Source organism: Rhinichthys klamathensis, unplaced genomic scaffold (genome assembly GCF_029890125.1).
Source record: "Rhinichthys klamathensis goyatoka isolate OS25496 unplaced genomic scaffold, OSU_Roscu_1.1 h1tg000303l_1, whole genome shotgun sequence".
NCBI classification, from domain to species: Eukaryota; Metazoa; Chordata; class Actinopteri; order Cypriniformes; family Leuciscidae; genus Rhinichthys; species Rhinichthys klamathensis.
This window is the reverse complement of record NW_026606822.1, coordinates 2,607,875-2,620,447: the sequence shown is the minus strand read 5'-3', so window position 1 is coordinate 2,620,447 and position 12,573 is coordinate 2,607,875.

The window sequence follows — 12,573 nt, the reverse complement described above, 5'->3', positions numbered from 1 at the left end:
CAAGATCATTCCAGTTGTTTAGCTAGCCTTACTATTTATGTATCTGTTCATGCCATTGCATTAGTATTCTTACTAGGGTTGGGCCTAGTTGATGCCTGACAGACATCACGATGTTTAGCCGAGTGCCGACATCGCGATGCCCCCACCCCCATGGTTTCCATGGTGACGCGTCATGGCACGTGATTCACCACAGCCAAAATAGCGCTGTATGACAGATTTAGCGCTTTTATTTCTAAATGTTAACAAACTTGCTTACCATGTCATAAACTATCTTCTATTCTGATTCTCAAATATGTGTAAGTGAGTTTGTTTGGTAGTTTAAAAAACCTTTATAAGTTATCTTGATCTGTAACGTGAATGGGACGTTTTGGAGGGAGACGTTTTTTTTTTTTTTTCATTTAACATTTTGAATGGGACTTTGTGGGGATTTTTGGATGGTGGGTACATTTTTGATTGAGTGGGGTTGGGGGATGAGTAATATTTAACCCAATATTCCTGTTTTTGTTCTTCCATTAAACAAATGATTGTTCAGTAAAATAATTAAAACAGAATCTCAGATAATAAATAGGGTTGCAGAATTTGGGAATTTTCAAAGTTGGAAACTTTCTATGGGAATAAACTGGACATTTGAAAAATTGCAGGTTAGTAGTCTATAACAGGGAACTTTGATGTAGTTGGAAAAACCATCTTAAAACAACCAGATTTAATGCAAATTCTGTGCATTCCTCAATCACATGCACACTACTTCCTGCAGAGCTCTTGAGGCCAAGCCCCCTGCATGCACTGTGCATTCCTCCATCACATGCTCAGATCATTGCTAGAATCCTGCACAGACACTACAGCAGGACTATTGAAGCCACACTACTTCATTTGAGCCCAAGGACCACATCACGTCAAGTAAGTTTTGATGACATTACCAGGGTAAACATATTTGACCTATGGTCTTAAAGTTAAACTATCAAATACGAAATCAAAATGTGTTTATACAGTAGCTAGCTAGCCAGTAAATCAGATATGCTAAGTGTAAGCTAGCTAATACAATTTCATTGACAATTGAAGAGGCAAGCTATCATACCTTCTGCATGGCATTGCATTAGTTTTCATTACAAGCTGTTTTCTAATCTTGTTCTACAGAACAATGCCACGTGCGCCATCTGATGTTTGGATACATTTCACCTCAGCCAATGTAGAAGGAAAGGATGTGTACATTTGCAAATACTGTGCAAAGACCTATGTTAAGAATGCCACAAAAATGCAGCAGCATATAGTCAAGTGCCTAAAGCTTCCCCAGGGCTCAAAACAAGCAACCCCAGGCAAGAGTTCCTCTGCTTCCATTCAAAGTCAAAATGAGTCCGATTCAGACAGCTCCTGGTCACTGCAATCACACTGCAGGTCTTGATGCCCAATTCTGATTTGTTGCCTATATCTGATTTTTTTTTTACCATCCGTTTACACGTTCTTTAAATTGTGACCCATATCCGATTCATGAGTTTACACTTGACATACTATCTGAAACGTCGCACATGCTTAAAGGGATACTCCACTTTTTTTGGAAATAGGCTCATTTTACAACTCCCCCAGAGTTAAACTGTTGAGTTTTACCGTTTTTGAATCCATTCAGCCTGAAAATAGTTCCGTTGTGTTGACGGAAGGTGGCCTATTTTCACGCGCTGCATCATATCATTACGCCTGCTGCACTCATGGTACGGCCGTAAAGTTTCTTGATTATTACGCAGGAATGAGAGTATAGTTCCTAGCCATATCAGCCTAGAAAATCGCAACTTTACATTTTCCATCCGTCTTAGTGCACGATGTAACTACAGAAGAGTCGAGTTTTAAATAGGAAAAATATCGAAACTCTTTGGTCATATTTTTTTTGAGAAATGCTAATGGTCTTGTCCACTTCAATGATGTATGCTAAGCTATGCTAAAAGTGGTACCGCCAGAACCGGAGATCGGCTGAATGGATTCAAAAATGGTAAAACTCAACAGTTTAACTCTGGGGGAGTTGTAAAATGAGCCTATTTCCAAAAAAAGTGGAGTATCCCTTTAAAGGGGGTTCTTGCACAGATGGACGAACGCGAAATATACTTGATGGCAGCTTTGCGATATAAATGCGAAGTTCGCCAAATATCACCACGATTTTGAGGTCGGAGGAGGACGTATAGGGCCCGGATATGGGTCACAATTTAAAGAACGTGTAAACGGACGGTCAAAAAAATCGGATATAGACAACAAATCATAATGGGGCATCAAGACCTGCAGTGTAAACGAGGCCAAAATGTTTATATTTATGTTTGTTTATGATATAGTTTGTATAAATTTCCAATGAATTACTGTAAATTCCCATCAAGTTTCCAACTTGGAATATTTCCAAAATTCCCCAGCTTAACTTCTCATGGAAAGTTTCCGATAATTTACCCTAGATATAAGGTAAGGTAATAAGGTTATTTTGTGTTTTTAATATCTTTTGAAAAAATCTTTTGAAAAAAGAAAGTTTTGCAAATCGGTTTGAAATGAATAATAGTAATAAAAAAGATCTGATTGATTTGGGTTCCCCAAAAAGCTTATATTATATAATTTAAAAATAAATCAAAATAAAATGCTTACCCCAAAAGTTAATATTTTATTTGTTAAACAGCATGTCATGTGGCCATTAATCGACATCAGAGAACATATGCAAATATATTGTTGAATTATTGAAATAGATTAAAATCTCAGAGGGAAATTCAAGAAAATATTTTGGGTCAAAGGACAAAAAAAACATTTGTGAATCATGATATGAACATGCGTAACTGACTGTTGTGTGCTCTTATTTTTAGCTGTTGCTCAACCTGCGAGGAAGAAGGCCAAAAAACATCGTATTACTGACTCCATAAGAGAGCAAGAGACTCTCCGTGTGCAGAACCAGAGGGAGTATGAGGAGCGGTTGCGAAGGGAAGCCAGAGAGGAACACAAGGAGGAACAGGCGAGTCTGATGGCCATGTGGAAGGAGATGATGGAGTTTCAAGGGAACCTCTTGAGGGAGTTTATCCACCGGCCGTCCCTGCCTTCACATCCGTCTTACCACAGACACGCTCATCACAACCCAGGACACTCCACCTTTCCCAGCACAAGCTACACGACTCCGTACGCTTCTCCAGGGTATGACCACACAACTCTGCTGTCCTGTTTTCTTTTCATTTCTAATCATGTCCAACTTTCTAAATGTAAGCATTCGACATGATAATTAGAAAACTATCTTTTCATTCTATTGTATTTTATTTGTGCGTTCGTTTGCAATTTGTTTATTTGTTCTTATTTTATTACCGACTCTTTACTTGTCTTTTTTTTTTAAATAGTTCAACGATTCGTGCTATGTGTAAGCTATTATAACAAAATCACCCAAATTATCAACAAACTATGAGATAACATCTGTATATTAAGTAATATAAAAAAACAACAAAGAAATTAATACTTTTATTCAGCAAGACATTTTTAATGCTTCAAAATATTTCTATTCGAAATAAATGTTGTTCTTTTAAACTTTCTATTCATCAAAGAAAAAATCCACAAAAACTATTAATCAGTAAAAACTATGAGCTGTTTTCTACATTGATAAGAACCATTATAAATAATTGAGCACTGATAATAATTAAGCAGTAAATCATCATATTAGAATGATTTCTGAAGGATCATGTGAAACTGAACGCTGGCGTAATGATGCTGAAAATTCAACTTTGTGTCACAGGAATAAATTCGATTTTAAAATATTTATATAGAAAAGAGTTATTTAAAATTGTAATATATCACAAACTGTATTTTTTGATCAAATAAATTCAGCCTTGGTGAGTAAAACAATGCATAGGCTACTATTAAAAACAGCCTATGGGTTTGGTTGACAGGATTTTCATGTGTAATATATTTGCCAATCACCGTTTTGCTAATTTAACAGCTTTGTCCTCTCACAGAGCTGAAACTGAGAATGAAAGTGCAATCTTACAGGAGGAAGATGAGGAGGAGGAAGAGGAGAAATACATTATTCCAGCTGAGATTGCACCGGTGTTGGACGCTCAGCCAGTTAACAGTGCAAATGACAGCCAATCAAACACCACAGAGACTGATTCACCCCCGCCTACACAATCAGCAGGAGAGAGAGATCTGGAGATGTGTGTGCTGCGCAGACAGGAACGAGTCCTACAGCTTCAGGAAGAGTACTATTCACTCAAAATCAAGTATCTGAAAGACAAGATGGCCAAGGATTCAGGACAGAATGATTAAGAGAGTTAACCGTTTGCTTGATCGGCCAAAAAGCTTGCTTTGCAAATGTAGATGTTCTCAGCTGGACTGTGAAGAATATAGCTGTACTGTGCCTGTGTATTTAAGTGCATCCCATGTTCCTCTACACAATTACATATTCTGGCCTGTAGATGGCTAGGTGGTTACTTCATATTTGCTCTGGTGTTGTTGTTGTCACTAGACATATCTAAGAGAGATTTACAGGCAGGTCTTGTTTATTCTTTAAACATGAATATTTTTATATTTATTTACTTAATGGCAGTTTACTACCAGCTGTTGTTTTTTGGGATATTATTTTGGCTTTGAAATCAAAATTGTCCCCATTTACTTGTTCTAAACGATTCATTGATTTATGTTATGTAACACCCACTTTTCACAATCAGTTCCTAATGGATAAAAGTCTTGCTCTACCTCGTTTAATGTTCTGTTTGACACAATACTGCAGTAAAATGGGTTGTACTGTAAATGCAGTTTATTTTTGACTGTGGGAGCATGAGCCAGACTTTGTGCTCCGGGCACAAGTATGTCTGTTACTATGATTTTTCATTAAATTAATCAAAAACAAAAAGGTGTCTGCCTCTTAACAAAATCGAATATTCAAAAAACTAAAGGTCATTTTCATAAAAATTGTTTAAAGCAGATTCCCAAACAGTTTTTTCAAAAGTTATTTTCTTGACGCATATTAAGTTAATATTTCAATAATTTATTAACAAATTTGCAAGTTCACAGTTCTATGATTTTAGATGACATGCAGGTAAACAAATGAAATATTTTTAAATAATTGCTTTATTTGATCGATTTTTATTTAAAAGTTATTTTAATTTTACGTTTTTATAGTTCATTAATTATTAACTTTTCATTATCACACAAAACCTCTGCATTTCCTTAATCACTGTCACCATAGAATCAAAATGAACAATTCTTGTTTTTTTTTTCTGGAATATAGCTGTATTATAAATGATTTATCCGTTCATATATATATATTTTTTTTTATTCATGTGCCCTCGTAAACATTTATCAAAATAACTTCCCTTCCCTCTTGCATTCACTTCTCTTCTCTTCTCTGATGATGTGTTTACTGGCGCGAGGGCGGGGCAACCTGTCACTCACATGAGATCCACCAATAGCAAGCCACAACCATCCATTTAATTTCCCATGCATAAAAACAAGTCCCACCCTACATTTGTTTTCTTGTTCGAGAAACAGTTTCACTCAGATATACGTCACAATAGGAAAGAAAAGACTATCACTAAAGACCCCACCCCCCAAAAAATGTTGTTTTGTTCCAAACCCTTGTTTTTTCTGTACACAGCTATTACTACATCTGTCAAACTCTAAAAAGGAGCAAAAATGCCATAAGACGGTTTCATACAGAAGATATTTATTATAGTACACAAGCTATATGGAGTATTTTGTGTTCCCTTACATCTGTCAAACTCAGTCACTATGAACTGTTGGTGTATGGCAAGAGATGTGTAACAGTTCTTCAAAAACGTCAACATTTGTGTTCCACTGAAGATAAGAACACACAGATTTGGAACCATGTTTTTTCCAATTATCTTTTTGGTTCATTATCACTCTGTTTTTATTTCACCATCACACCATTTCTATTTCACTCCATTTCCGCTTCCATCTCTCTGTCCTTCTCCCTCCTGCTATTACGTCTCACAGGAAGAAATTACATTTACTTGACACAGACCTCTGTCTTTAGTTCAGGGGTTTTGTTTTGAAACAATATGTGATGCCAAATTGGCTAGGATTTTCACTTTCTTTACTGTTGCTTTATAGATATATAATATATAAAGCGACTTGCATTGCATTCAAAGTGCACATTTATTAAGTTCATGCATTCCCTGGAAATAAACCCCTGATTTCAGCGATTCTAGCGCCGTGCTCTACAGTTTGAGCTACAGGATAATAATAATTAGATAATAAGAGCTAATAATTTTGACTGTTAAAGGTACACTGTTACTTTTGGCCCCTAGTGGTTAAGCAAACAAAACTGCATGCATTGTGTGGAAGAACATTGTTTTGGTTGTGCTTCGGCTCTGCATGACTGTGCGGATGAATATGGTTATCCTACTGTTCATAAGACGGTCACTACTAGGTGTAAAAGAGATATAACCAGTTTAGATGGAAAGTATCTCAAGCAGACTAGCTGAAGACTGTCGCTTTACCCATTAATTATTTACGCTACTTCCTTAAAAAAATAAATTCCAGCACAGCGCTACAACAACCATAATGAAATTTTCACTATAGATAATGCAACAATGAACTCTGTTAGAGAGCTACATATGACAATTTATCGGGGCGGCAGTGGCTCAGTGGTTCATGTGGGTTGTCTACAAACTGGAAGGTTGGTGGTTCAATCCTCGGTTCCACCTGACCAAGTGTCGAGGTGTCCATGAGCAAGACACCTAACCCCAGCTGCTCCCGACGAGCTGGATGGCGCCTTGCATGGCTGCCGTCGCCCGTCGGTGTATGAATGAGAGAGTGAATGGGTGAATGTGAGGCAAATTGTAAAGCGCTTTGGTGGCCATTGGGTCTGTGAAAGCGCTATATAAATGCAGTCCATTTACCATTTACCATCTGTTCACTAAAATACCTTAAAATACCTTGAGTAATAAACATGCCATCTCCGCGCCGCTTTTACAACATTTCAGATCCCTCAGTTCTCGCCATCTCCACAAGCCAAGTCAGACTGTTGATTCTGGTTCTCTTACGAGAGGTTCTCTCGTATTGCGTAAGCTAGCTTACGCTACGGGAAAGATTCATCTTTTCTGAGAAATTGAAGCCAAAAATTATCCTATAATTTTGTATCTATTCACAACGCAGTTCAGCTGCAGCAGAGCATGAGCAGGCTAGCTAGCAGCTCATTGGCTCGCTCACAGGGAACTGCTTAAGCCTATGAGGAGACACGAATGAACTCTCGGCCAATGAGAGTCTGACCTGCTCTCATTGCGTCAGAGCCCGCCGAAACGGGCGTGGCCAGAGAGTATAAATTCGCCTCTCAGGCTGTAAATTCTGATTTTTCATATCTTCAGCGAGGCTACACGCATCTGCTGATCCTGAGAGAAGCCGCCGTCGTGGAAAAGGCACCTTCTAGCGAGCATCTGGGAGTCTGAGGAAGCCGGCCGTCTTCGCCACCTTCAGCCGTCCTGCAAGCTAGCGCCATCCGACGGATTCATATCCTTTACCAAAAAGCTTCTTGTATTGTGTGTGTGTATCTAAAAGAGCAGCAAGCGTCTTTTTTAAGATGCCTCGCACACCTGCGGCTCATGCCGCGTCCCTCTCAGCGCCAGAGCCCGCCTTCTTCTGCGCTCTCTGCCTGGGACTGGGACACGCAGAGCTTTCTCTCGCCAACGGCGGATGTTTCCTCTGCGATTGGGCTTCTGTTGTTGACCCTGCGGGCTCGACTCGAAGCGTTACGCCGCCTCCCCCTCTCACCGCCTACGAGCGCTGAATGGGGGACGAGCCGCTTACAGCTGTGCCAACCGCGGCTAGCTTTCTTTACTTTACAAGAGAGCTAGCCCGGCCCCATGCACCGGCAAGTGGGTTTATAGTGCGTTAAGTTCCGTCGAGGCCGAACTAGTCGCTGCTATCACACCCTCTTATCTGCTCGCGCTATTAAGCCTGTGTCTTCCCCCTAGCTCAGTGGTGGAACACAAAGCTTTTTGCGCCAGAGACCCGTGTTCGATTCCGGCTCTCGCAGATAATTTTTTATGCAGCTCTGAGCTCTCGGCTAGCTTTCTTACGTTACAGAAAGCGGCCGCGCTCTCCCGCCTGCATATAACACCGCTACATAAAGCGTTTATAGTGTATCAGTTCCGCTGAGGCCGAACCTGTTTCTGCAATCACGCGCTCTTATCTGCGCGCGCTGTTATGTTTGTGTCTTTACCCCTGGCTCAGTGGTGTATCACAAAGCTTTTCGCGCCAGAGACCCGCGTTCGATTCCGGCTCTCGCAGATAATTTTTATGCCGTCACAAGTCCAGCCTCTGCAGGCTAAAAATAGTCTCGTGCCCGCTTGCAGCGCTCACGTTTCTAACACGCACTTGCACGCGACGCGCGTCACAAGTGCAGCCGATTTCAGGCTATATATATATGCCGCTGCAGGCCGCTCACGTGACCAGCCTCAGCTGAGAAAAGGACGGCTATTTCTCACCATGGCTGAACCGCCATCAAGGTTTCGCCCTCTGTCAGTCCCCGTTCACACGGCTACTGCAGCAGTGTACACCGCCATCAACAAGCCGGTCTCTTTTCCCGCTTGCATGTGCACAAACGCCGTTTTCACCGCGTCCCAGAGAAATCCCAAAAAAAAAAAAAAAAAAAAAAAAAAAGTGCATAAAAGCCTCTTGTGTAGAAAATGTGCCCACAACACTGTGTTCACTCATACACAAAGCACTGCATGTGCACAAACACCGTTTTCACGGCGACCCAGAGATATCTCAAAAAGAGCATAAAAACCTATTGTGTAGAAAATGTGCCCACAACACTGTGTTCACTCATACACAAAGCACTGCATGTGCACAAACACCGTTTTCACGGCGACCCAGAGATATCTCAAAAAGAGCATAAAAGCCTCACGTGTAGAAAATGTGCCCACAACACTGTGTTCACTCATACACAAAAGCTTTTCAGTTCCCGTGTGTCTCACAGAGCCCACTCTCATAAAGCGGTTCCAACCCTCTCGAGTTTCAGAGTGCATAAGCGCGCCCACGAGCCCGTGTGCGCGTCCCACCTCTGCTCACTCTGTTACACGGCCCTTAAACTCCTCTCTGAGTGTAAGTCCCGCTGTCATAAACACTATGAGCTCGCCCGCGCGGCCCGCTGTGTGCAGCAACGGGGACCATGTAGCCATTCACCCCTTAGCGTTACGCTTCAAGCGTGGGAAGCTATTCCGGGAATTTCCCAGTGGGTGCTAAACACAATAAGGCTAGGCTATCGCTTACAGTTCCACCGCCGCCCTCCAGGTTTCCGAGCGCGGCTAGAAACTATTGTGAACCCAGAAGCAGTGACTCTGCTCCGTTCAGAGATAGCAAATCTATTGTGCAAAAGGGCTATAGAGAGAGTTCCTCTATCTATGAGCGAGTCGGGGTTTTACGGCCGTTATTTTCTGGTTCCAAAGAAAGACGGCGGCCTCAGACCAATCTTAGACCTCAGATTTCTGAACAGAGTTCTCATGAAGAGACCGTTCAAAATGCTCACTATCAGAAAACTCCTCGCGCATGTGCGCCAGGGGGACTGGTTCATTTCACTAGATCTGAAAGATGCCTACTTTCAGATTCAGATAAATCCCCTTCACAGGCCATTCGTACGTTTCGCCTTCGAAGGCCAGGTTTATCAATACACCGTCCTCCCGTTCGGCCTATCCCTAGCACCCCGCACGTTTACGAGGTGCATGGATGCGGCGCTCGCCCCCCTGCGGAGTCAGGGGCTGCGAATACTGAACTATTTGGACGACTGGCTGATTTTGGCACAATCACAGAGGGAGCTACTGTCTCATCGTACAGTTCTCCTCGACCATCTGAAAAGTTTGGGCCTCTCTGTCAACTGGACAAAGAGCGCACTTCAACCCAGTCAGACTATCTCCTTCTTGGGTATAGAGCTAGACTCGGTCTCAATGACGGCTCGTCTGTCTACACAGCGCGCGCGCCGTGTGCAGCGTCTCGCCGCATCTTTTCAGATGAACAGACTCACACCTCTGAAAACTTTTCAGAAGGCGCTGGGTTACATGGCCTCAGCCTCCGCAGTGCTCCAGCTGGGGTTACTGCGCATGCGCCCGCTTCAGTTCTGGTTGAAGAGCCGTGTGTCTCACCGCGCGTGGACCACGGGCCGCCAGCTGATAAAGGTAACGCAGACCTGTATCACAGCTCTGCAGCCATGGACCATGACAGAATGGTTTCAGCGGGGCGTTTCCTTGGGGACCTTTTCTCGCCGAAAAGTCATTTTCGACAGACGCATCCAACATGGGTTGGGGTGCGGTCTGCGAGGGCTCACCGGCCTTCGGCCCCTGGTCAGCTCAGGAGAGTCTCCTCCACATAAACTGTTTGGAGATGCTGGCGGTCGAGAACGCGCTCACGCGCTTTCTGCCGCGCATTCACGGTCACCATGTGCTGATCCGTTCGGACAATATGGCTGTGGTCTCCTATCTAAAACCGTCAGGGCGGCGTCAGATCCAGAATTCTCTTCCGGCTGACAGAACGCATCCTAGTTTGGTCCCAGTGTCACCTGCTCTCGCTCAGAGCGACGCACGTGCCGGGCCATCTGAACGACGGTCCAGACAGTCTGTCCAGGAACCCCATTCCCCCTGGCGAATGGTCCCTGCACACTCTTACAGTCCAAAAGCTGTGGCGAATATTCGGCAGAGCAGAGGTGGACCTCTTCGCCTCAGAAGAAAACACCCACTGCCCAATATTTTTCTCAAAACGCGAGGACGCGCTAGCCCAGACCTGGCCCAGCCGCCCGCTTTATGCATTCCCTCCGGTGTCTCTGCTACCACAGGTGCTTCAGAGAATCAGGGAAACACGCCACTCGGTGCTCCTCATAGCCCCGCGTTGGGAAGGTCAGACTTGGTTTCAGGAGCTCACTCAGCTGTCACAGACAGCCCCGTGGCCCATTCCAGTCAGAACAGATCTCCTCTCCCAAGCTCACGGCACGATCTGGCATCCCCACCCAGAGCGCTGGGCGCTTCATGCGTGGGTGATCAACGACTACCCGTTGCTTTGCCAGAAGGAGGGTTAAACACGATCATGCAGGCTAGAGCGGCTTCTACTAGAAGGCTCTATGCGTCTAAATGGTCTGTGTTCTCTAAGTGGTGCACCGACAGAAACTTGGACCCACGGTCATGCGAGGTTCCTTCCTTGCTAGTTTTTCTCCAAGAGATGCTGGATAAGGGCAGGTCCCCTTCCACTCTCAAGGTGTATGTGGCAGCCGTCGCGGCGTTCGCTGAACCCCGGCGTGGCCAGTCACTGGGCAAAGATGGCTTAGTCATCCGCTTCCTCAGGGGAGCTAGAAGGATGAACCCCTCACGCCCCCCGTCGGTGCCGATTTGGGACCTTTCCATAGTTCTCGAAGCTATGAAAGCCCCCCCATTCGAACCGTTAAACACCGTGGAGCTCAAATACCTTTCGCTCAAGACTATCTTCCTGCTCACGCTCGCGTCAGTGAAGCGTGTGGGGGACCTTCACGCGCTGTCCAGCAGCGCTTCCTGTCTGGAGTTTGGGCCCAATGACTCCTTAGTCGTTCTCAAACCTAGACATGGTTATGTCCCAAAAGCGATTGGTACCCCATTCAGGGCACAAGTTATTTCTCTATTGGCTCTGCCTGCATCCGATAGCGAATCTGACTCTAATCTCCTGTGTCCGGTCAGGGCCCTGAGATTATACTTTACTCTCACTGCTCCGGTCAGACGAGCTGAGCAGCTTTTTGTTTCGTTCGGTGGGCGCACCAAGGGGTTGGCCGCCTCGAAACAGACTCTGTCCAGATGGATAGTTGATGCCATTGCAGCCGCATATGCGTCAAAAGACCTGCCATGCCCTCTGGGCATCAGGGCCCATTCCACTAGAGGCATGGCCTCATCGTGGGCTTGGTCCAGCGGAATTTCCATTCATGATATTTGTGTGGCAGCGGGATGGGCTTCCCCCTCCACCTTTATCAGATTTTACTATCTGGAAGTTCCCGCCTTGCAGGCTAAACTACTAGCAGTCTAGTATGTTACAGCTCTTCTGGTTGAGCTGCACTATAGGGAGTTATTCACGCAGACCGGTCTCGTTCTGTCCCTCCTTATTATGTGCTTATGTACTTCACAAATCCCCGGCCCGCTCCGCTGGCCTTTGTCACATGTACATATTTTATTCCCACTCATAAGGGTTCCCCGGGGTCCCCCCTGGGACTCATAGTGGATGCTTAGCACGCACGGCGTTGACCAGGTGTTCCCGTAGCGTAAGCTAGCTTACGCAATAGGAGAGAACCTCTCGTAAGAGAACGAATCGGTTACCTAACGTAACCTCGGTTCTCTCTAGATGAGGGAACGAGTATTGCGTTCCTGGCCGTGCTTGTGCTACTAGCGTTCTCGCTTCATTCTATGAAAACCAGAATTTACAGCCTGAGAGGCGAATTTATACTCTCTGGCCACGCCCGTTTCGGCGGGCTCTGACGCAATGAGAGCAGGTCAGACTCTCATTGGCCGAGAGTTCATTCGTGTCTCCTCATAGGCTTAAGCAGTTCCCTGTGAGCGAGCCAATGAGCTGCTAGCTAGCCTGCTCATGCTCTGCTGCAGCTGAACTGCGTTGTGA